This window comes from Gorilla gorilla, chromosome 15, assembly GCF_029281585.2.
Source record: "Gorilla gorilla gorilla isolate KB3781 chromosome 15, NHGRI_mGorGor1-v2.1_pri, whole genome shotgun sequence".
NCBI lineage: Eukaryota > Metazoa > Chordata > Mammalia > Primates > Hominidae > Gorilla > Gorilla gorilla.
Window position 1 is genome coordinate 12629751 of NC_073239.2, and position 25759 is coordinate 12655509.

At 34.7% G+C, this 25759-nt stretch overlaps 1 long non-coding RNA gene across 1 annotated transcript; it reads left to right on the forward strand.

The window, feature by feature from the left end:
- On the forward strand, positions 1-24745 carry LOC129526736 (uncharacterized). The gene is made up of 3 exons (XR_008671471.2): positions 1-246; positions 7890-7983; positions 24639-24745. It is a non-coding gene; the product is annotated as an uncharacterized lncRNA (long non-coding RNA).
- Positions 24746-25759: the final 1014 nt, after the last annotated feature.

Below are 25759 nucleotides of genomic sequence, written 5' to 3' on the forward strand. Positions count from 1 at the left end.
TTACCTCGGCCTATGCCTGCTGCCCTGTGCCTGCTTGGCTGCAGCACAGCCATGTTCTTTACGATCATTTTGTTTAGGGAACTGCTCCTTGAGTTGGCTATCCTGTGTGAATGGAATGTATGACAGCCTGAAAAGTATATCTTGGTAGAGTTTAGGGTTCAATTACTTTATGGGTACTATCGGGAAGCAGTAAATACATCAATGTAACTTTCAAAATTATATGGGTTATTTCCCTCTAGATCCTAGGTAAGTTTTCATCCCAGCTTGTGATACCATATTGATATGCTGGGTGTGAAATAACTATAAGTTTTAAAATTAAAGATAAAAAGACTGTTGTAATTTAAAATGGCTGAATATCTGTATCATATGTTGGAATTTAATGGGATTGGATTTGAAACACTACACCACTCTGAAGGCATCTTTAGCTAATCATAGGCTCTATATTTGATGTCTGTGTGAAAAGCAAAGTGGAATAAAGTCCACTTCATGGAGCTCTTCAAAGAGTTACCTATTTATTTAGGACAACTCTCTCTAGGTTGGTCCTCAAAGGGGAATATAGGGGTGTTGGAAGTCCTGTAGCTGCTTCTTTGCAGATTCAATTTATAACTTAAACTACATTTTCTAAATTTATCACTTTTAAAATTTTATTTAAATGTCTTCTCACAAATTCTATTTGTAATTTATTTTTTGTTGTATGAAGTAGTCTTGTTACCTTTAATAAAATATCATGCTTTAATTACAGTTATCAATATGTGACAATAATGCCTAAGCCTTCATCCTACTAGTGAAAAAGGAGGCTTCTTCAGAAAAATGACACTTGATCAAATTAAAGGTGTTCACTTGAATTTGAATTCTTAGGACTCAATATTCACATATTATAACTATTATAATGAAAGCAGATGACATTTGCTGAAACAACATAATAATTAGAGCTGATAGTACAAATTTAAACTGACCCATATGATAGAGATGCTACTTCTCCTTGTAGTTTGCTTTAATCCTTTCTGTTGACAGTGCATTGAAAAGCTCAACTCAGCCATGCAGTGCTGTACACAATGAGGATGGGCTTTTCTCTCTAGCACTGCTAACAGCCCCGGAAGACAATCACAGCAGTTATCTGGAGTGAAAATCAGATTGTAAAATAAAATGAAGTGCACTTTTCATTAATACTTATTAAATGAAAAGATTTACAACAAAATATAGAGTTGTTCCTCGGTATCTCTGGGAGATTTCTTCTTGGACATCTCTAGATCAGTGTAAGTCAGGGATTTTTCCACGGTCCTTACTCACAGAAAAACAAGTAGTATGGTTAATATATCCTTAATAATATTCCTATAATAACTACAACAAAAAGAACTTTTTTAACATGGGCTTTCATGGTAGGCTTTAAAATCATGGGTAATACCAAAGAGCAATTGGTAGCAAAAATTTATTTTTTTAAAGGAGACATAATACGTTGGGTTCCTAAGCAAATAGTTTTGGCTTTACACAAAATAAAATTTAGAACAGATAAGAAAATTTATATTTATTTCTGCAGGATATCCTTCATAAATAGTATTTTTTTCATAGTTAGATATTGATAAAGGTTGAGGGGAAACGTTGGTTCATTCTGCATAATCTTAAAGTACTGGTATTATTTGTTGCTGCTTAAATACAGTTACACATGCTTTGACAATAATCTTGACAAAGGTTATAGACACGTTAGGAAAATTATGGAACTTAATCAGCACATGTATCTGAATAGAAGGACAAGGAATGATTTTATGGCAACTCTAAAATCTTTTGCATAAAATTCGTCTGGTTCTATTTGAATACATGAAAAAGTGGACAATCTCTTCCAGAATATTTTGCCAGTGATTTCAGATATAACTCTTATATCTGGAAATGATTTTATCCCAGTTGGCTCCACTAATTGCCCATCGTGATTATAGAAATGTTTTCTTGGTTCTATTTTTTATAAATGCAGAGCGACTTTATGAAAGCACATAACAAAATGCTTATTCTAGATTAATAAACACCTTATTCAGCTTTATTGAGGTATAACTGACAGAAATTGTATGTATTTAAGGAGTACAATGTGATGTTTAGCATATGTATACATTGTGAATTATTTCCACTATCAAGCTAATTAACATATCTATTATCACATAGTTACCTTTTATGTAGTGAGAACATTGAAGATCTACTCACTTAACATATTTCAAGTATATAATACAGTATTATTAACCGTAATTACCATGCTGTAGATTAGATACGTAGAAAATACTGATTGTGCATAACTGAAACCTTATACACTTTGACCAACATCTCTCTGTTTCCTTTCTTTCAAAACCTTGGCAACCACCATTCTACTCTCTGCTTCTAGCAGATTGACCTTTTTAAGATTCCACTTATAAGTGAGATCATGGAGTATTTGTCTTTCTGTGCCTGGCGTATTTCACTTAGAATAAGTGAACATGTCGGATATAGATGTTTATTGCTTTAACTTTCTTCTTAGAACTGCTTTTTCTGTATTTCATAAGCTTTGGTATGTCGTGTTTCTATTTTCTTTTGTCTCAAGATTTTTTTTTAAATTTCCCTTTTGATTTCTTGTTTAACCCATCAGTTATTCTGAATAGAAGTATGTTGCTTAATTTTCATGTATTTATAACTTTGCAATTTTCCTCCTGTCATTGATTTCTAATTTCATACAATTGTGGTTAGAAAAGATACTTGATATGATTTTAATCTTCTTACATTTATTTTGTGGTCTGATGATCTATTCTGGAGAACATTCCATGTGTACTTGAAGAGAATGTGTATTTATTGCTTTTGGATGAAGCATTTTGTATATGACTGTTAGCTACATTCGGTCTATAGCGTTGCTTGAGTTCACTGTTTTCTTGCTGAATTTCTGTCTGGATGATCTCTTTATTGTACGAATGGGGTACTGAAAGTCCCATACTATTATTTTATTACTGTCTAATTCTCCCTTCAGTTCTGTTAATACTAGCCTTACATATATAGGTGCTCCAACAGTGGGAGTACACTTATGTACAACTGTTACATCCTCTTGATGAAATGACCCCCTTATGATTACATAATGACCTTCTTTGTCTCATGAGAGTTTTTGACTTAAAGTTTACTTTGGCTACATAAGCATAGACCCCGCCTGATCTCTTTTGGTTACCATGTAGATGAAATACTTTTTTTTCAGTTCTTCACTTTCAGTCCATGTGTGTTCTTCAAACTAATGTGAGTTTCTTACGGGCAGCATATGCTGGGTCTTGTTTTGTATCAATTCAGCTATTATTTCTTTCCACTAGAGAATTTAATCCATTTGTATTTAAACTAATTATTGAGATGTAAAGACTTACTACGGCCATTTTGCTAATTGTTTTCTTACTGTTTTGAAGTTTTTTGTTGTTGTTGTTCCTCTCTTGCTGTATTCCTTTGTAATTTGATGATTTTTTTAAATAGAGGTATGCTTTGATTCTTTTTCTCTTGTGTATCTACTACAGGTTTTATTCTTTGTGGTTATCATGAAGTTTACATGAAGTATCTTTTAGTTAAAACATTTATTTTAAGCTGATAATAACTTAATGTTGATTGTGTACAAAACACTACAGTTTAACTTATTCCACACACATTTTGTTATTGATGTCACAATCAACATCTTTTTACATTGTGCATCTATTAACAAAGTATTGTAGATATAGTTGTTTTTAATAGTTTGGTCTTTTTACTTTTTTTTTCTTTTTTTGAGACGGCGTCTTGCTGTCTCCCAGGCTGGAGTGCGGTGGCGCGATCTCTGCTCACTGCAAGCTCCACCTCCCGGGTTCACGCCATTCTCCTGCCTCAGCCTCCCGAGTAGCTGGGACTACAGGCGCCCGCAATGACACCCGGCTAATTTTTTGTATTTTCAGTAGAGGCGGGGTTTCACCGTGTTAGCCAGGATGGTCTTGATCTCCTGACCTCGGGATCCGCCCGCCTCGGCCTCCCAAAGTGCTGGGATTACAGGCATGAGCCCCCGCGCCTGGCCAGGTCTTTTTACTTTTATGCTAGAGTTAAAATTGACTTATGCACCACCATTACAGTGTTAGTGTGTTCTGAATTTGACTATATTCATTTCTTTACAGTGAGTTTTATGCTCTCATATGTTTTCCTACGTTTAGTTAGCATCCATTCATTTCAACTTGAGTAACTTCCTTTAGCATTTTCTGTAGCACAAGTCTAGTGGTGATGAATTCCTTAAGCTGTTTTTTGGGAATATCTGAATCTCTACTTCATTTCTGGAAAACAATTTTGGCTCGTATTGTATTCTTGGTAGCATTTTTTGCTTTCAGCACTTTGGCTATATTATACTAATATGTCTTAGCCTACCAAGTTTTGACTGATAAATCCATTTATAGTCCTACGAGGGGTTCCCCTGTAAGTGATAATTCACTTTTCTTTTGCTGCTTTCAAAATTCCTTATTTTTTTCTTTTGCGAATTTGATTATTATATTTTGGAGAAGATCTCTTTGCACTCGATCTATTTGAATCTATTTGGGCAAACTGAGTATTCATTTTCCTTTCCAGATTTGGAAAGTTTTCTATCATTGTTTCTTTAAATAAGCTTTCTGCTTTTGTCTCTTTCTGCTCCTTCTTAAACTTTCATAATGCATATAATGCTTCTCTGGATGGTGTTTCCTAAGTCCTATAGGATTTCTTCACTCTTTTCCTTATGTTTTCTATTCGATCCTCTGACTACATAATTTTAAATAACCTGTGTTCAAGCTCACTGAGTCTTTTTTTCTGCTTGAGTAAGTCTACTGTTGAATCAGTCTATTGAATTTTTTAGTTGAGTCTTTGTATTCTTCAGCTCCACAATTTTCATTTAATTCTTTTAATGGTATCTATCTCATTGTTAAGCTTCACAGTTTGTTTATGTGAACATAAACAAATTTTGATTTTATTTTAATTGTCTGTCTTCCCTTATTGGTCATTATCTTCTTTCAGATGATCATTTGAATTTTTTTGGCAGGCAGTTCATAGATCTCCATTTTTGTAGGGCTGGTTACTAGTGCTTTATTTCATTTATTTAGTCGTGTCATGTTCCCATGATTGTTCATGTCCCTTGTGGCCTTGTGTTGTACATTTGCCTAAGTAGACAAGTCTTCCAGTATTTACAGAATGGCCTTGGCAGAGAAAGCTCTCATTAGTCAGCCCTTCTAGAAGAACCAGGGCAGGCTTATTGACAGAATACTTGGGCAGGATGCCTAGTGCCTGGGTCAGTGAGTGGGTATGCCTAGTGCTTGTATTTGAAAGGATGATCCTGGTGCCTGAGTCCATTGGAATGATACTGGAGCTTGGGTCTATGCTGGTGGGCCTGGCACCTGGTTACACAGAAGCAAGCCTAAAGCTTCAGTCCATGGGTATGGGCCTGGATCCCGGGTTCTTGGGAGCCAGCCTATAGACTAGGTCCATGAATATGAACCTGGTATCTGGTGCTGCAAGGGCTGGTCTGGAGCTTGATCTGGCCTGGGTTGAGCCCAAAGCTTAGGTCTGAAGGGGCAAGCTGAAGTCTGATGTCCTAAGGATGGTCTGGCACTGGGTCAGGCTTACAGCCTAGGACTGCGAAAACTGGCCTGGCATTGGCATCAGCCTGAGGCATGAGTCCTCAGGGGTAGGCTGGAACCTGGTCCTACAGGAGCCAGCCTGGAGCCTTGGGCCATGGAGCAAGACTTGCACTTAGTTGGAACTGAAGCCTAGAGCTGTGGGGGTTGAACTGGTGGCTGCAGCATGGGAATCAGCTGGCTCCAGAATTCACTGGGATGGGCCTGGTACTTGGGCAAAGTCAGGCACTCACTTTACTGTCTTTCCCCCACAAAAAGGGCATTTCTCTCTAAGCGGCACGGGCTTAGGGGTGGGGTGATGCCAACAATGTGAAACTATCCTTCCTACCTTCTTCAATGCATCTTTTCTTATTTCTGTGTTCCACTTGGGTGCTGTAATATCTCACTTGTATTCTTGAGCTCTCGTGAAGTTATTTTTGCTCATGATAGTTGTTCAAATTTGCTTCTGTGAGTGAATGAGTGCTGGAAACTCCTATTTCACCATCTTTCTAATATCACTCTCCTCCACTCTGCTGAGTAAACACACACAGAAACATATATATAAATTTATGAAAATTTATTAAAAATAATGATCAAATTTTAGAGTATTTGACCTTAAGCCAGATTTAATTGTCAAGGCAATCCTAGTGTCTCAAACCTCATATCATGTGTAAATTTAAAAACATTTAGATTTCCATTCTCAATTTCTGAATATATATGCAGTTTATAGTTTCAAATCATTAAGGTGAAAAAAAATTCATAAATGGAAGACAGACCCATTTCTGTTTTAGAGTACTCTAAATAAAGTGTTCTAGCTGTGTATAATATTTCTGTTGACCCTGATGTCTGTAAGGTATGAATATGCAAGTTCTATCTGAGTATCAGTAACTGGGGGTGAAGATTAAGTTTGACCCAGAAAAGTTTCAACTCAAAGGAAACAAAACTACCAGTAAAAGCTAAAACAAATGTTTCACTTTATTCATAATCATTTTTGTTGACAAGTTGATTAAACAAGGCCAGGATTAGGGTGAGAAAAACTTTGAGCTTGAGGCACAAAATTTAAGGGAGTACTCATTCTCAGCTGCTAACAAGAAGACAAGGAGTATTCATGCAGTAGATATCCAGGGTTTTTGCCTCAGGTATAGGCAATCAGTATTTCAGTGAAGGAACCGGACACTCCATAGGTGAGCTTAGAGGACACAGCACAATGATGTATTTTAGTGCTATTTGCACAGATGGTGGAGGTGGCTTCCATGCTGATTTTTTAAATGGCGCAGTTAGCTGACATGAGCACCTAGGAATGTATAGAAAAGTCATTCCTTGCACAACTTTGAAGTGTGTTTTTTTGGTGATTTTACATTCTTCAAAGCTGCTGACACAAAATATAAGCATTTTCATAGTATGCATGTATATAGATACCTCAAAAATTTAATTTTACAACAGGACGATTTGGATATTTTAATATTATATATTTTAAACAAACTGAAAGCGAGAAGGAAGTCATTGTATTTTGTCCTTCCAGAGAAAGAGGAGCCAGGCACCTAAGTCCAGTATTTCCCCCATATTCCACTACAAAGAGCCATTCTATTACATAAACATACATGACTTGCTCTTTTCACTTTAGAGTCTACATTTTGTGAGCTCATGCCCATATAATTATTTATACTTTCTCCAAGGTATCACCTAATAATTCAGATAATTGAAGGTTAATAATTAATGACCCTTCCTCTTCATTTGCTTCTAGACCAATTAAAAAAAAAACTAAAAAAGAGCCTTATGGAAAAATACACAGCAAAATGGTTTGGAGACTAACATTCCAGCTCCAAACTAAAGGGAGCTTTCATAATACTTTCCCCATCCCAAATCTAAGAAGTCCAGAACCGTATAGCTAAGAGCAAGGAGGCAAATATGAAGGACCTCACCCTTGCCTCAAACACCTTGAAGTAATGGGTGAGTAATGGGTCTGGATTCCCAAAAACAGAGGTGAAAAAGAGAACATGCTTCATCTGCTGGCCATTAATTGAAAGCAAGCAGGGAAAGAGAGAAAGTGAGAAACCTGGGGCACACTGGACCAGCTATCTTCATGTTATGTTTACCTATAAATCCTAATCTATAGGGAACAGTAATTGAGAAGTGAAGAACAGAGGAAAAGCCTTTCTTCTAATCCTCCTCTGAGAAGAGAGTAGTAGCACTAAATGTTTCTATATGTTGTTCAAAGCAGTAACATGTGGAGAGGGAAAGTAGAGTTTCCTTTATGCTGAGTCCTACATACTAGGGAAGCATTTTTAAATGTATTATCTCTTTTTATCCTAGCAAGAACGCTACAATTCAGGAAATCTATATTCCCATTGTACAGATTCAGAACTTGAGGCTTAGAGAGATATAGTAACTTGGTTCATGTCACAAGGTAAGTGTAGAGCAGAGCTTGGACTCAAACATGTGCTTTGAAATACTACATGGCCTTTTATCACATACACTCATATGGCTCAGTTGGAATATTATTTTTTCTGTGACACTTCCTTTATTCCTCTGATCATATATAAATATTGTTCTACTCTCAGCATCTCCATATTTACTTAGTAGTATGTACATTTCAAGCCACTCTAGAATTTTTGATTATTTATTTAGGTGCATTTGTTATCTCCTTTACTTGATTTTATGCTAGGTGGGAGAGAGGCTTATTTCTAAATCCTGTTGGTATACAACATAGGACCTAACAAAGACTTATTCAGTGACTTAAATTTTGCTTCTAAAAATGTAATAATTCCACTAGTTCTGAGTTTTAAAAAATGATGAAAATTTACTTGTAACTATAGGGAAAATTTCTGTTTCCTTTAAGATAAAATTGACATTTTGATGTTTTGGGCATTGTGTTCAGTTGTATGCAGAATTAATCTCCCAATATCAAGGTCTTTCATTCAAATTATTTTCTTTAGCAAAAAGGCCATTTGGCAAGAAATGTTCTTTTGAACCCTATAGCTCTTGAATTGGTGCCATCGTGTTAAAATCCCTAACACTGTTTTGTACCATTTGAATTGGGATGTAAAAAGAAAGCTATTATTAACCTGCAACTCTTTTTCTCAGATGGAATTCTGCCTAGGGTCTGACAGGCTTTATTTTAAGCCCAACTTCTTACTTGAGGAGTTTACATGCAAGCCCTGAGATTTTTGAAAGCTAACCATCATGGTGTGTGCATGAAATCCCGAGTCTTTTCTACATCTGTTATCTGCTTGAAAATTCTGACCTGAAGGCACAAAGCATTTAAATTACAGACCATATGGAACATCTGGAAATTTCTCATTTCCATTTGGTGGGCCATAACTAAAACCCATCTCTTCCTAGTTCATTACTTCACTCACTAATGATTAGTGCTACATCAGGTCTGTTTCAATTCCCCTTTCTGGTCCGATAGTTCTCTATGTCTTTTATTTCCTGCTGTCTTGAACTCTGCTTCACTTGCTCCCCTCCATCTCATTTACTATAATGATAAGCCTCCCTCCACAAATTATTTTGGTTCAATTAAGTATCCAGGAAGGCCAGAATTAACAACACTTTATCCCTCAAGTTAGATGACCACTTGTTGTGATCACATCTTGTTCTAAAGAGCGCTTGTGATATTTTCATTCATAAGCCTCGTGCTTACATAAGGGACTATGAACAATTGTGTCAAAAATATATATATTATTTTACTTTCTAATTTTATACAGATTCAACTGTTGTACTCTTGACATTGAGCTTTTTTTTTTGTCATGTATTTGAAGATGACAGAAGGGATAAGTTACCTCTATGACATTTTTATACTTTTATATTACTTAGTTTTAGTAAGCAGTTCAGGGAAAAAGTTACTGCATATGCAGTAAGCAGCTTCTTTAGGGTCCCCTTTTTATTCTGTGCTTCTTCTCTAGATCCTCCTCACCTAAGATTGTCACTTCCAGCCAAGCTTGCATTAAGTCAGCTTGCTCTTCCTTCCAATTAAATATGTGATGCTAACATTTTGGAATGCAATAATGGCTTTGGAGATGAAGCCAGTCCTAGCAACAGTGTAGGAAGGTTGAAAGCAATGAGAGTTTTATAAATTTGAAAATGAGACTTTTCCTTGCTCTTTCCACTTAGGTAAGATGTATAAAATTTGGTATGGGTGGCACATGTAGATACCCTGTAAAATTTTGTATTGACTTTTAGAAAGCAATAGAAAATGCCCTTGATGTTTTTGGGGCTTGAGTGTATGCTAATGATGCGTATTCTTTTTTCTGTGCTGTGAACCAACTGAGAACTAGACATAGGGAACAGGAGTAAAAATATAGGCTTCACGGCTGGGTGCGGTGGCTCTCGCTTGTAATCCCAACACTTTGGGAGGCTGAGGCAGGCGGATCACCTGAGGTCGGGAGTCCGATTCCAGCCTGACCAACATGGAGAAACCCCGTCTCTACTAAAAATACAAAATTAGCTGGGCATGGTGGCGCATGCCTGTAATCCCAGCTACTTGGGAGGCTGGGGCAGGAGAATCACTTGAACCCGGGAGGCAGAGGTTGCGGTGAGCCGAGATCGTGCCATTGCACTCCAGCCTGGGCAACAGGAGTGAAACTCTGTCTCAAAAACAAAAACAAAAAAGAAAAAAAGAAAAAACATTATATATATATAAATATATGTAATATATAAAAACACATATTTATATATATATAATACTATCTCTCTCTATATATTATTATATATATAGGCTTCACAACTACTAACCCTAATTTCTAGAACACAACTTGGAACAGAGCTCCTTATTTTTTTTCCTCATGAACTTTGGGATCCACACTTGGTGAGAGCTTGAGGAGAGGTATGAAGGACTAGGACCTACCTTACCAGCCACTGGGAAGGAGCAGAGAGCACAGGGAAGAACATGTGTAATCTAACTCAGTACCTTAGGTCTTCTTCAGTCCGAAAACACTGACCAATAGATGGCAGCCTTTCTCCATCCCACCAGCCAGAAAAACCCACCTGTCGCCTCATGCAGGAGGCCCTGGAGAAACAGGCAGGAGCCTCTTCAGTGTTTTAGGGAAGGTTAATGGCTCTAAAATGAGTTGATAACAAAATAGGGGGAGAACGTGCATGGTTATCCTTGCTAAAGACATCTCTGTTAAGAAGAAAACAAAAGTGCTTTCATCTTTACTATTTTGTATACAAGCTAAGTTTTTAAGTTTGAAATGCAATTTTATGACTGAGATACTGTTATATTTTGAAATGTTATGAACCTATAACTTTTGCTAGTTTGCCAAGTAACCATATATTTTAAAGTAAGTTCTTTAGGAGAAAGTGTTTAACAGCAAAGTAGTCATCTGTCTTGGAGCCAGAGCGGGGAGGTGATAAGATTAGCATGAGGAGTTTTGGGCAAGAAGCATGGATAGGAAAGAAAAATAAAAGTTAGGAAACAGAAGAAATTACTACCCTAAGAAAAAAGAAAAAGCAAGAAAAAAGACCAAAAAGTATAATTTAAAAAAATAGACTATTTTTAGAGTAGTTTTATGTTTACAGCCACATTGAGAGGAAATTAGAGATTTCCAATTAATCCCGTGTTTCTACACATGCTTGGATTTCCGCTATCAACATCCCACTTCAGAGTGGAACATTTGTTAGAATCAACAAACCTACATTGAGACATCATTATTATCCAAAGTGTGCAGTTTACTTAGGGTTCATTTTTGGGGTTGTATATTCTATAAGTTTTAGCAACTGCATAATGACATGTATTTACCGTTAAAGTCACACAAAATAGATTCACCTTAAAAATCCTCTGTGCTCTGCTAATTCTTCCTTCTCTCCACTTAGCCTCTGGAAATCATGAATCCTTTTACTATCTCCATAGTTTTACCTTTTCTAGACTGTCATATAGTTGGAATCATATAGTATGTAGCCTTTTTAAATTGACTTCTATCATCTATCGTTTAGTAATATACATTTAAGTTTCTTCCATGACTTTCCAAGATTTTTTAGCTTATTTCTTTTTAGCACTGAATAATACCCCATTGTCTGGATGTGCCACAGTTTATTTATCCATTCAGCTACTGAAGGATATCTTGGTGCTTCCATGTTTTGGCAGTTATAAATAAAGCTGATATTTATGTGCAGGTTTTTATAAGGACATAAAATTTCAAGTTCTTTGGGTAAATACCAAAGAGTGCAACTGCTGGATCAGTTTTGGAAGAAATTGCCAAATTATCATCCAAGTTTGCTATACTCTTTTAATGCTTAACAGCAATTAATGAGATTTCCTATTGCTCCATGTCCTCATTCTTCTATCGATCCATCTCCAAGTGTGTACCTAAGAATGTGGAATTGTATACCAAATATCCTCATTCCAGAGCTCTTTGCTATTAATTAAGGCCAAAAAGGAAACATTTCTGCTCCTAGAATAGTAAAAAAATGCTAAGATTTTTTGCAGGTTAAGCATCCAAATGAGCATTTGTGAAATAATTGTTCATTTTCTGCTATAATATTTCTTCTCAAGTAGAAGGTATGATTTCTTTGAAAAGTTGACCCTAGTTTGAAGTCCTGGATCCAATTTTAACCTAATTTAACAATATGTAGTAATGTCTTAATTTAATAACATATGGCATTGTGAAAGCTATTCACCTCTCTGTGTCATAATTTCTTCACATTTATAAGCTAGAGTTGACTAGACAATTTCAAAGATTTCAATATCTTTTCATTCTTAAATTCTCTGACTGTAAAGGGAGAGAAAAGGTTCAATCCTGTGTATATAATGAGCAATCCCCAATTTTGAGAACACTTTGTTTTTAACTTTAGAAGATCAATTCATTATTTACTATAACTACTTACTGCTTTCTTGTTTGAGTGTCACATTATCAGGGAAGAAAAACTTAATTAATTAATGTTCATCCCAAAGTAGGGAATGTTTTTAAGACTATTGAGAAGTCCAGAATTAAAACATGTGTACATGGTCTGTTCTGGAAAATGAGATATTGTTATTAATTTAGGCTAACGTTAATCATTGCTGCATCTGATACTATTGCTTATCAATACATCATTGAAAAGTTTGGAAATTTATATTAAAAACTTCCACTGGACATAGTTTATGTTTCATGTACTAAACACAAGGGGTAGTAGAAGAAGGAGGTCAGTAAAAATACAAGTAATATGCTTCCTGAGCAGAAGCAGTTTTTATTCTAATATATGAGACAAATATAAGCCAAAAATACATGTGAATGACTATGAGAACTATGTGATATGCATTGATTAAAACAAATTTTGAAAATACCTGATTTCTAGTTTCCAAAGTGGAACACCAGAGATCCAATGCGATATGATCACTCTTGCTTAGCAGTTAAGGGCATGCTTTTGAATCAGATGAGCTTGAGTGTTGCAGTACAATTGATACACTGTTTTACCTTAGGCAAGTTACTTTATTGCTGTAATCCTCACTTTTCTCACTTAGAAAGTGGGAATGATAATTTTATTTGTCTCAAAAGACTAATGTGATAAATGAGATATTTTTGTAGCGTTTAGCATCATGCCAGCACATATGTGGTTAAAATATGTTAACAATCATTTGTAAGTAATTACATGTTTCTATGTTAATGAATCTCACTGTAGGGAATGATGAATGCCAGAGAATACTGGCTCTAGGAAAGCAGGTAAAATTCTGGAGATTTTTTTTCTCCTTTCTCTTTAATTCTTTGATTTATATAACCATGAAGTATCAAAAGAGTAATGTTAATCGGTATAGAAGACTGAAAAGTTAAATATTATTATGTTAAAATGGCTTTGTGCAGTCTAAGATCTAATTTTGTTGAAGAAGTGAATTCATTTACTACAAAACACTATCTCTTTTACTGAAAATGATTTGTATGTAAATTGCCTTGCTAGGAGATTCTAGAATTGTACACCAATGCCTTTCTCCCTACCTTTCAATTAAGCTTTTATGTATAGATCAGAACTCAATCACTTGGTCATGAGTAGAGCATGCTAATAACTTATTCTGGCATGGAAATTTAAAAACATTTATCAAACATCTATACAAGAGATATTTCCTCCCAACTTTTGGTTTGCTTACTATTTTAAATAATTAGTTTGCTTTTTTTACTATAGAGTATTAAAGTGAGATAAAAACTAATTATGTATCAAATTTACCTGTAATTCTTTAGCTTTTCTTATTGATCCAATTAAGTGCTTACTCTAAGCATAAGCCAAGTCCACAGCATATGGCAACAATTGTAATTTACCCTAGCCATTTGTTGCAACTTAATATGTGTCTGTTGATTTTGGTTCTTAACTGTTGTAAACACTAACAGTTTTCATCATTTAGAAGTTACAGCACCCTCGTCTGATAGTTAAATCTGAGGGAGGGATGCTTCATTTGGATGAGAAGCTTTTTATGCCAACATAAAAAGCATCATGACTTACTTTTACTTAAGGCTATTGGAGTTACGATAGATTAGGGAAACAGCATGAGTTTATAAAGCACATCGTGTATGCATGTATTCCTCATTTATACTCATTCAGGAATGGAAAATATTATCTGTCATTACAAGTTATTTTAAGACTTTGAGTGTGTTATTAGTTTCAAATTTTCCATGATTACATCTTAGATATACAACAGAGAGAATATAATGATACTATTAAATGCACACTCTCTTTTCTAATATCTGTCAATTAATGAAAAGCAAAAGCTTTTAAATCATTGCACTTTGCCTGAAGTATAATGAAATGAAGTGCTCTCTCTTGAACAGAAAGGATAATCAAAATCTAGTTAGGCAATTAACATCTTTGGTTTTTGTTCCACTCCATACTTCATCATCATGACACCCATATATTTATCTCTGAATGGACGCATATGAGAAGTTGAGTCTAGGAAGCTGAAAAACTGCTGGAACTTTTTCACATATCATAAAGGTAGAAGACATTGGACACGATTTTATTGTCTATATACCATCATTTATCTTCTTTAACATTCACCCTTCCTTAGAAGACTGAGAATAACACCTTGGAGGGTTTGGTGTTTCATTCACGTAGAAATGCTAAGTGGCTTTAGTTCCTAATAACATCTCCATATAACATGGTTCTTACGAGAACAAGCTCTTTGCACAAATCTAGAAGGAGGAATAGTGAGTAGAAATGTGGAATTGTCTGGTTTGCATGTTAATGTGGAAGACTGCTTTGGAGACGTGTATATATACTTCTTAGGCTAAATTTATCTCTGTTTGTCAAATAAATAATTGTGTAAGTCACAATTTTCTTATATGATAAAATATTTTACTAAAAAAAGCAAGAGCTAACCTGATTAACCAAATTTAAATAAGTTATGTAAAACTCAAACAAACAAAACCAAAAAAACCACACTTTTGCTTGTTATCTAGATTTCATTACAGCTGGCTTGTGGATATTTATTTTGTTATTTTATTTGGAACATATCCCCTTGTTTCTTCATTTTCCTTGACTCTCTGTTGGTTTCTGTGCATTGTAAGAGAACCATCTTGTATTAGTCCATTTTCACACTGCTATAAAGAACTATCTGAGATTGGGTAATTTATGAAGAAAAGAGATTTAATTGATGACTCACTGTTCTGCAGGCTTAACAGCAAACATGACTGGAAGGCCTCAGGAAACATAATCTTGGTGGAAGGCGAAAGGGAAGTAGTCACCTTGTTCACATGGCAGCAGGAGACAGAGCGCGAAGGAGCACGTGCCACACACTTTTAAACCATCAAATCTCATGAGAACTCACTCACTATCATGAGAACAGGAAAGAGGAAATCTGCCCCCATGATCTAATCACCTCCCACCAGGCCCCTCCTCCAATTTCACATGAGATTTGCATAGGGACACAAATCCAAACCATATCACACCTCTCCCAATCTTGTTAGACTTACCCACCCTCAAATTCATTTGTTAAGAAATACCAAAAATGAACACATATTTTGAGGAAAATAGAAACCTTGAAATGTAAGCATTAATTTAAAGCTGCGTAATAATTATATCTACATGTGATGGAGTAATTGCATTGTACATGCTTAACAAAGATTAGACAAATACATAAATATTTTTAAAAGACAGATTATGAGAAAAATCATGAATCCTTTTATATTTCTTTGCAATAACAGATGAAATTTGTGTTGATTTTACTGTGTGTATATAATAACATTTCTTTGATTTTTCAATTTTTACCTTTTGCTTTATTTTAGAATTTATTTTTAGATAGTTCATATATGTTTTTGCTCTACAAAATAAATAAACATATTAGTTAAATTATATTATTTAGTTCTGAGGTATTTTTTTCTGGTAGATGCAAGATATACTTCTAAAAGACAAAAAAGAGAAGAATTTAATTTAACCTTAGGTTGTTTTGCTTTTTTAATTTTTTGTTAAGGGTTTGCAGGGAAAAAAACTCAGTTGTATTGACTTTTGATCACCTGTCCTTGGAAATGAAAATGATGCTAAGTTTCTTCCTGTTTCCTATTCTCTTCCCTGTTGAGTAACTATGCTTGAGAATCAGTTTTACTAATGGAAGACTGCTTAATTTAATAGTTGCAAAAGATATCTTAGGAGAGCAATTTGGCAATTGTGAAAAGTGAAATGGGATCTTACTTGTCAGGTTTAGAATTAAAACAACAATGATAGCCACCTAATCAAACACATGTTATGGGTTGTGGGAGTAAGGATGAACTTCCTTAAATCACTGACTGGTCAAGTATTATAGGCATAATGTGATTCAAGCCATGGCAGAGACATTCTGGTGACTTTGCTTTTTATATATTCTCATGCCCTATTTCCTCTTGTATGTATCTCTTTTATGTTGCTTTTCCATTAGATATAAACCTATAGGAGGAGTTTTCCTGTTGTCACTATTGAATCCCAGAACTGACATCTGACATGTCCTTCACCTTTAGGTCTGATTGTATATGTTATATTCTCAATGCCTGAACAAAGTTTGTCTCACCATGGCTATTTAACTTTTGTTTTAATTTTTTAAATAATGAAGAATGAATGAGAGAGACAGCAGGTGAAAATGGATGCTAACTATGAACTACATACAGGTAGGGAAGACTTCCCAGAAGAGATAAAGTGAGAGCAGAGAGCACAATAAAACGAAGCCACAAGCTGTGTGGGTACCCGGTGGAAGAACGTTCTTAGGCAGCAGGAATAGCAAGATCCTCATCTCCAGAGTGAAGTCTGAATGGTGTGTTTGAGAAACACCAAGAAAGCAAAGAGAGCAAAGGCAATGATGGCAGAAGGTGACATAGGAGAGGCTGACAGGGCCCAGGCATATTAGGGGCCCATGTAGACTTCTGTAAAACCCTTTGGGTTTTACTCTAGGTAAAGCAAGAGCCCATCAAGGGAGTTTGAAAGAGCAGTGGCTTGGTTAAATTTCTATTTTAAAGGAGAACTCTGAAAACACGGCGAACAAAATAAGTAATGAAATTCTACCTCATAAATCCTGAGATACAGCAATAGTAGAGCTTAGAAGTAAAAGTATGTAAAGTTTAAAAACAGGCAAGAGTAAACTGAAGCAAAAAAAGCCAGGAAAGCAGGTGCATATTGGCATGATGACTGGGAATTCTGGGATGCTAGGAGTGTTCTATTTCTTGATTTGGGTGCCAGTTATACTAGCATATTTATTTTGCATACAGTTCTACACTTAGGATTTCTGCACATTTCTTTATGTGAACAAGCAGAATCTTTTTTTTTTCAAAAGGACAACTTAAGAATCCCCAAATCCGCACTGAAGAAAAATCCAGCAGAGGATTTGCTTTATAAGATATTGAGACAATATAAATATACCAATAATAGTGTGATATGGCACAGAGAGAAACAAATACATAGAAGGAAAAGAATAGAGAACTCAGTTTCATACAAATAGAAACCTGAAATATGATATGGTTGACTTGTACAAAATCATAAATTCTGGATAGATTAAGGTCTTACATCTAGACATTAACACCATAAAATTATGAAACCTTTAAATAAAATATAGACTGGCTTCAATGATCCTAAGGCACAACGTGATTTTTAAAGTATGATTAAAAGTCATAAATCATTAAGGGAGATAAATTGGAAAAATCAATGAAATTAAATTTACGAAGATCTGTTTATCAAAAGATACACATTTCATAAGAAGAAAGATAAGCCACAGCTAGGAAAAAATGTTGCAACACATGTATCAGATAAAAGACTAGCATCTCAAATGTATAAAGAACTCCTATGAACCAATAAATAATAAACCAAAAAGAAGACTGCAATAAATATTTAATAGAAGAGGAAGAACAAAAGCTCAGTAAACATATGAAAATACTCATAACGCTATTAGAATTTAGAGAAATGCAAATTGAAACTACAATGAAATTCAATCTCATATCCTTCCAATTGGCAAAAATCAAATGTGTGTGTATGTGCATGTGTCTTCTGTTGCTACTAAGTATTGGTGAAGATGCAAATTGCTAGTAACATTCACATAGTGCCAGTTGAAGTATAAATTTGTCTAACCACTTGGGAAAATAAGTTGGCATTACCTACTAAAGTGTGAATATGACAATGTTCTACGATCCAGAAATTCTTCTCATAGGCCTAGCAATACACGTTGACATATACATGAGGAGATATATATGGATGAATTTATGTATGTGTGTATTATAAATGAACCTAGATAACAGACCAGAATGTGGACAGTAAAAACAGATGCATGTGTGTATGTGATTGGCTGGCTGGGGGGTAGGGGTGGGGATACCCAACTCAAAACACGGAGTTAAGTGGAAGTCAAATAGAGTGAACAAATTCCTACCTGCCTTTTCCCTTTTGTCCCCAAAACACTGGTAATTGGGCAGTCAGCCTTATACTTCCCTAATATAAGTTTAGAACATTCTTTTTTGGGGGAAAAAGGAGACCCAGATGTATTGATAGTTTGAATATATGTGTTTATAATTCCAATTACAATTTATATACTTTTACTTCTAAGCTCCACTACTGTTGTATCTCAGGTTTTATTAGGTATAATTTCATTAGATTTTATTCTCTGTATTTTCTAATTTAAACTATAATTTCTTATTTAACCTATAGATTACTTAGAATTGTGAGTTTTAAAAAATATGTATTTATAAATGCATTGAGTATTTTTAGTCATATTGTTATTATTAACTTTTAAAGTATTTCATTGCACGTCAATGTCCTGATTGTGCCCAATTTAATAAATGTTCCATGAGTACATGAAAAGAATAGGTACCATTGTCTTAATTTGTGTTTATTTGTTCTGTGTGGTCTACAATACATTTTTTTCTTTTTGTTACTTTCTTAATTTCTTCTATTTTAATGGTGTTTTGATTTTATTTACCTTAATACGTTTTTTACCTTTACTAATTTTGAAGTTATAGACTTTATTTATATGCTTTTTGTAGTTACAGTAGCTCCAAGCTTTATCTCCTGGTTTTGATGCTCTTGGGGCCAATTGAGTCTCAGGTGCTAAGCCAGATTTGGAAGATTCCCCTCAGTGAAACTGTCTGCTTGGATGTTCTCTACTCGTTTTGTAATCTTGCTGCTTCATTCCCTCTCCCTTTCAATTGTTTTTCTCATCCATGTTTTGAAAAAGTATTTTAAAATTTATCATACTATTTGTACATTTTGAAACTATTTTTATACTTAGTTTCCCAGGTTGTTGAAAATTTTTAACAATTAATTAAAAAAATAAAATTTCTGGCAGTTCAAGTAATTTGGGATCATTTTAGGAGGTGGACGTACAGACTCAGACTTTCTGAGACGTTTAGTTAACTGGTTCTATCTTTTTCTGCCTCCTCAATGGTTCTCAGATAGTTCTAGTGATTTCTCTAGTTTAATCCTCTTAGTCAGAATTATATGCAGTACCAAGATTCTTGAGTTCATTTCTGAGATCTTGGCATAATGGCGGAAGAAAAAGGATATGCACTCTATTTTCTGATAGCCCTTGGTTTAAATAATAGTTTTTGCACTTGCTAGTTGTGTGACTTTCTGTACAGCACTTAACTTCTTTTGGCCTCAGTTTCTGCTTTAGAAAATGAGCATCCTGTTATTCAAATAAAATGTAAATATTAATCTTAATTTTAATTAATAATGTATGTCTGCCATTGTCATCCTTTTGTCCCTTCAAATTTATTTCCTATCCTTCTCCACTCTCCTTTCTCATCTGGGAGTCCCACTTCTGTGGACTACACTCAATATACCACTCCAGAGGACATACAGTATTATGTAAATAGCCTAGCATAGTGACTGAAATAGGAGAGGTGCTCTTTAAATATTTGTTGAAGAAAGAATGAACTTTAAATTATTCCTAATTATTATTATTGAAACTAAAGAAATTTATAAAGTTAAGATCCAACAATAGTAATAACATGAATACAACATGGTGTTGTACCATGTTTGGAGCCCTATAGTAATCATTTTTCATGCATGATAGCAGGGATCGGCAAACTATGGCTTGCAGTGTACATCTGCTCTGTCATTTGTTTCTGTAAGTAAAACATAGCCACCTTCATTTCTTTGCATGTTGTCTGTAGCTGCTTTCATGCTACAACAGCAGCATTGAGTCACTGTGGCTGAGGCTATACGGCTCACATAGTAGAAAATATTAACTAGTTGGCCTTTTTCCAAAAAAAAATTATTTATAGCATTTCATCTTCACAGTGACTCCATGAAGTATATACAGTTTCATTCCCATTTCTCACATGAGGAAACTGAGACTTAGAAATATTAATTAGCTTATAAATGCTATTGCAGAATAGATTCAAGACCATTTTAATTATTTTAAGACAACTGTGCATTTCCCCAACCTATTTAGATGTCTTGACAAAATTGTCCATTCTTTGTATATCAAAATCTAAAAAGGAAAATAGACCTAGTAATTTAGACATTATGGATCAAAAGAGAAAAATTGTACCAATTTAATTCTTCTTTTCTTCTGCCCTCAGTCCTAGGAAAGTATTTCTTACCATTGGATATCTTTCTCAGGAAGGATGTGGTAGGATGTGGTGGTCATAACTTGATGGATTTAAGGCTTCTATTTGGGGTTACTTAATTAGCTGCTCTAGGGCATTCTTGAGGGTCTCGGCTGACCATGGTTTGAATTAGTGATATTTTCAATTAACTGTGGGTTTATTGGGATATAATCCCATTATAAATCTAGAAGTAGCTGTATTTTATTAATATATAAAACTAACAATTTTATTGCTATCAATAATAATATAAAGTAGTACAGTATATAACAAGGAGGTGTCTATTAAAGTGATATTTATAGCTATTACCATTGCTATAATTATTATCCAGCAGTAGTGGTAATACTAATAATAATGGTATAATACATATTTACCACCACCACAACTGTTTTTCACATATGTTATCGGCTGAACACTCACTGCAATAACCAATCTAATTAGTGCAGTTTAACTTCCACAGTCCCTCAATTATATATCCTCCTGGATAAATATCTCTTATAGTCTGAACAAGCCTTACTCTTCACCACTGTGCTTGTATGATGTATTTTTTTTGTTTTTCAATAGACGCTAGAAGACAACAGGGATGCTCCCAACTCCTTAAATAGTTAAATCAATTATCACTATCTCTGTGAAAACTTTATAATCTTCTCCAGGCTCTTGAAGAAGATTACATTGAAAAATTCAATGTAATCTCCTATCTGTGATTACATTGAATTTAAAAAATATCTCTCAGCTGGTTATACTAAAAGCCCAGACTTCACCACCATACAATGTATCTATTTAACAAATTACACTTGTACCCCTTAAATTTATACAAATAATTCAATTAATTAGAATATAACAGAGTGATTGATATACTGTGTTACAATTACTTGAAAACTGTAGTGAGTACTCATTGAGTATAGACAGTCTTCAATTTCTGTGTTTATTTTCAGGAATTATCACTTTGCCTAATAAATTGTACTTGGTGTTCAGTAAATGTTTGTTGAATAAATGGATGAATTATTTAGTGAATGAATGGAAATAGAAATATGATGAAAGTTGATCAATGGATATGGAGTAAAGTATTACTAACTGGAGACATCAACTAGGACATTTCTGGACTTAATGCAAAGGAGATGAATGATAGCACATATTTCACATATATATTTAACATTTTAAGAAACAAATACAATATATTGTTATAAATAATTTTAGTGTTATATAATTATAAAATATTTAGTTTCTAGATTTGCTTCTCAGAAATATTGCCTATATTAGAGTTTGAAAAAAACTACAGCATACATTATATTGTCTTCTGCTTAAAGTAAATTTCATTTAATTTAGTTGCTGTTTTTAATTTTAAAAATATAAAGGGAAACATTAACAAAGAGTATGTAGGGTTTACTGGAGAAAATATTTAGGAAAGCAAGTGCAGTAGTAAAGAAGAAACAAGAACAAGAGGGAATAGGTAAACATTTTATCTGTCAATTTCATTCAATGTGCATTAAAAACACCTCCATCTGCTTGTGGCTGTAAAAGTCCCCTGGATGCTAGTAAGCTGTCTCTTATTACCTAGTAATCTGGTATCACTTGCTTCAGCTAATTAGTAATATCTCATGTATATTCAAAGCACATTATGGTGTCTACCCTGATATTGGTTGAGTCTTTCTACAATTTTTAACAAAAATATCTGGTCCGATTTCTCTTTGACAGTATAGAATTTACATAAATGTTATAAATAACAAGTTTATTTGTATTAATCATCCTCACAACTAATAATGGGTTTATTTATATTAATCATCCTCACAACTAATGACTTTTTATTTAATTGAGTTGATACAATTTTGGTTGCTATAGTTATTTAGCCTAGTCTTCAGATTTTCTTTTCTTTTTTAGGGGTTGGGCAGTGGGCCCCTGTGCTGGTTAATTTATGTGTCAACTTAAGTTGCCCAGACATTTCATCAAACATTATTCTGGGTGTGCATGTGAGGGTGTTTCTTGATGAGATTAACACTTGAATGGATAGACTAAGTAAAGCAGATTGCTATCCTTAATGTGGGTGGGCCTTGTGCAATCCATTGAAGATCTGAGGAAAGCAGAAGGGCTGAGTAAGAGGGAAGTCTTTCTGCCTAAGTACTTCAACTCCCATTAGTCTTCTCCTGCCTTCAGACTTGAACTGTAACACTGTTTTTTTGGATCTTGAGCCTGTTTGCTCCAACCGAAACTTATACCATCAACTCTCCTAAGTTCTCAGGCCTCCAGACTCTTACTGAAGCTATATTAGCAGCTCTGTAAGGTCTCCATTTTACCAACTGCAGATCTTGGGACTCTTTAGCCATCATAATCACATGAGCCGTGCATCTTTGAAGGAGAATTTGTAGGAGATGGAGCTTTAAATGTTGGGTCCTTTTTACTCTGGAGACAAATGTAATTATGTCAGTCTATACTTTGGTGAGTTACAGGAAGGTAACCGTAAATATTCATGTCATTTATAGACTCTTAGGAGTCACCTCTCAATTTTCCTTTCTAGCACTGATAACCAACTGAAAATAGGTAGAAATTGGAGACATGAATCCAATTAACTTTCCCAATGAATTTTGGCAACAGTTTTTAAATAAATGATGGGGATGTTATAAAAAGTTAATGAATTATTGAGAGAGTTGCTTGATTCATGCAAAATTCTCCATGACCTACATTTTATACAGAAAACTAAATGAAAGAAGGGAGGTTCATTTAAAAAGTTACGTTCAGTATGATACCTCCTTAGTATCTCCTGCACTAAAGCTGTAAATTACAAAGTTAGATTTACCTAGTCCCTCTTTTTATCCTAATTCAGTATTTTTCCTACTAAAAAAAAGAAAATATTCCAAGCTGAAAAGAATCTTGGTATTTCCATCACGTTTGTTCTAAAAACAAAGTTAAACTACCATTCTATTTGAATTAGGCAATGGTGATTGTGACATAAGACATTACCTAAGAAATAATATTATGCTAGAATATGCTGATGCCTTAGGCTAAGGCAAACGTTACTAATCCCTTAGTAATACACAGAATTTTAAATAGCTATTACATTCCTGATATAAGATGAAAAGCAAATGCTATAGTCCAGATATTTTTATTTCTTATTTTAGTTGCCTAGAAAAAGTAGATTTTTTGTAATTATGAGCAACAATAAACTTTTTCTAAAGTGTTCTTTTTCATATCTGCTCTTTTCTTTCACTATGTTTTTTTCCTTTATTCTTTAATTCAATTAAAATATGTTTGTGCATCTACTAAAAGAAAAGTATTCACCCAAAGGCCATGGGGAATGTAAATTTTGTGAAGATACTCTATTTTTGTCCTCCATAGGCACACAGTTTTGTGAGGGACTATGCAGGTAAGTGAAGCACAAAGCCAAATGAAATTATTTTTATTCTAGAGTTACAAAATACAAACGAAGAAAGGTAGCCATACTCTAATCACATAGAGGAATCCATAAATGCACGTGGAGAAAGGGATGGAGTAGAAGTATACTTTTCTCTACCTCTACACATCAATTAGGGTAGACTTCTGTGTGTTGCAGAAACCTCTAAATAGGGGCTTAAACAAATAGGAGGTTTCATTTTCGTTTTACATGACAGTAGTCTGCAAGTGAGTATTCCAGGGCCAATATAACAACCTGTATTAGTCCATTCTCACTGCTACAAAGGATACCCCTCGAGACTGGGTAATTTTGAAGGAAAGATATCTAATTAACTCATAGTTTTGCATGACTGGAAAGGCCTCGGGAAACTTACAGTAATGACAGAAGGGGAAGCAGGCATGTCTTACACAGTGGCAGGTGAGAGAAGTGAGGTGCGAGCACCGGAAAAATTGCCATGTTTACAACCATCATATCTCATTTGATTCACTCACTATCACAAGAACATCATGGGGTAAACTGCCCACATAATCCAATCACTTCCTTCCCAGAACATGTGGGGATTACAGGTCCCTCCCTGGACACATGGGGGTTACAATTCAAGATGAGATTTGGATGGGGAGACAGAGCCAAACCATCTCACAACCTAATACTTCCCTGAAGGAACCAAGTGCTTTCTGTCTTTATGTTCCATTGTTCTTAGTGACAAATGCTTTGCTGCAGGTACAACGTATTTCAGGCAGTAAGAAGGAAGGAAAAAGAAGACATGACACTCATGTACATCTACTTATGGCTTACTGGAAAATGCTGTCACACTGCCCCACCTAGCAGCACAGGTATCTAGTATTTTCATTTTCTAGCCATTGGACAGTAGGTAAGAAAAAGAGAAAGGGATTGGAATGTGTATGGAATAAGACGACTTATATTAGCTGCAATAGTTAAAATGTTTGACTACTAGAACCACTCGGAATTGTAAAGAAAGTGATATTACTTTCTCTATATGTGGATGACATATTATGTTTCTGGAAAAACCAAAAGAAATAAAAAAAGAACTGCAAGCAATATACATAAAAATTGATATAAAATAGCCGTAGACTTAAGTGTCATAGCTATATCTATAACATTTTTAAGTACAAAAAGAGGAGAAAATTATTGAGACACGAGAGTATGCAAAGATTAACTGAATCAGAAAAAGCATGAATTAGAAAATAAAAAATGGTAAATTAAACTTTATCAAAATGGGAAACTTTGCTCTTCAAAAGACATCATAAAAAATAAAAGACAAGCAACATAGTGGGAGAAGTTTTTGCGATGCATACATCTCACAAAGAATGTTGAAGCAGAATACATAAAGAGTTCTTATACTTTAATAGTATTCTTTCTATAAAAACTTCTCAAATTTTTTTAGAGATGGGGGTCTTACTATGTTGCTCAGGCTGGTCTCAAACTCCTGGCGTAAAGCTATTCTCCTGCCTCAGCCTTTTGAGTAGCTGGGATTACAGGAACGAGCCACCACATCCAGCTCTTTCAGTAATATTCTTGAATGGCCTACATGGACAGACAGTTAAAAACATACAAGTACAGGTATACATGCATATAAACATATTAGTATAATATTCAGTATATTTAACAATCAGATTGGTAGATGCACTGACCAATCCGAATTGATACTGACTTTGGGACTGAAGAAGTTCCATAAGCCTCTTCTTTGATAGGCTACTAGATCCAAGATTGTGGAGAATTATTTTGGGATCCCTGGGAAGAGCTGGGATTGGAGGAGACACTTGGGTAACCTGAGAAACAGGTATTTACCAAATTATATAGATATTTTACAAACCGTAGAA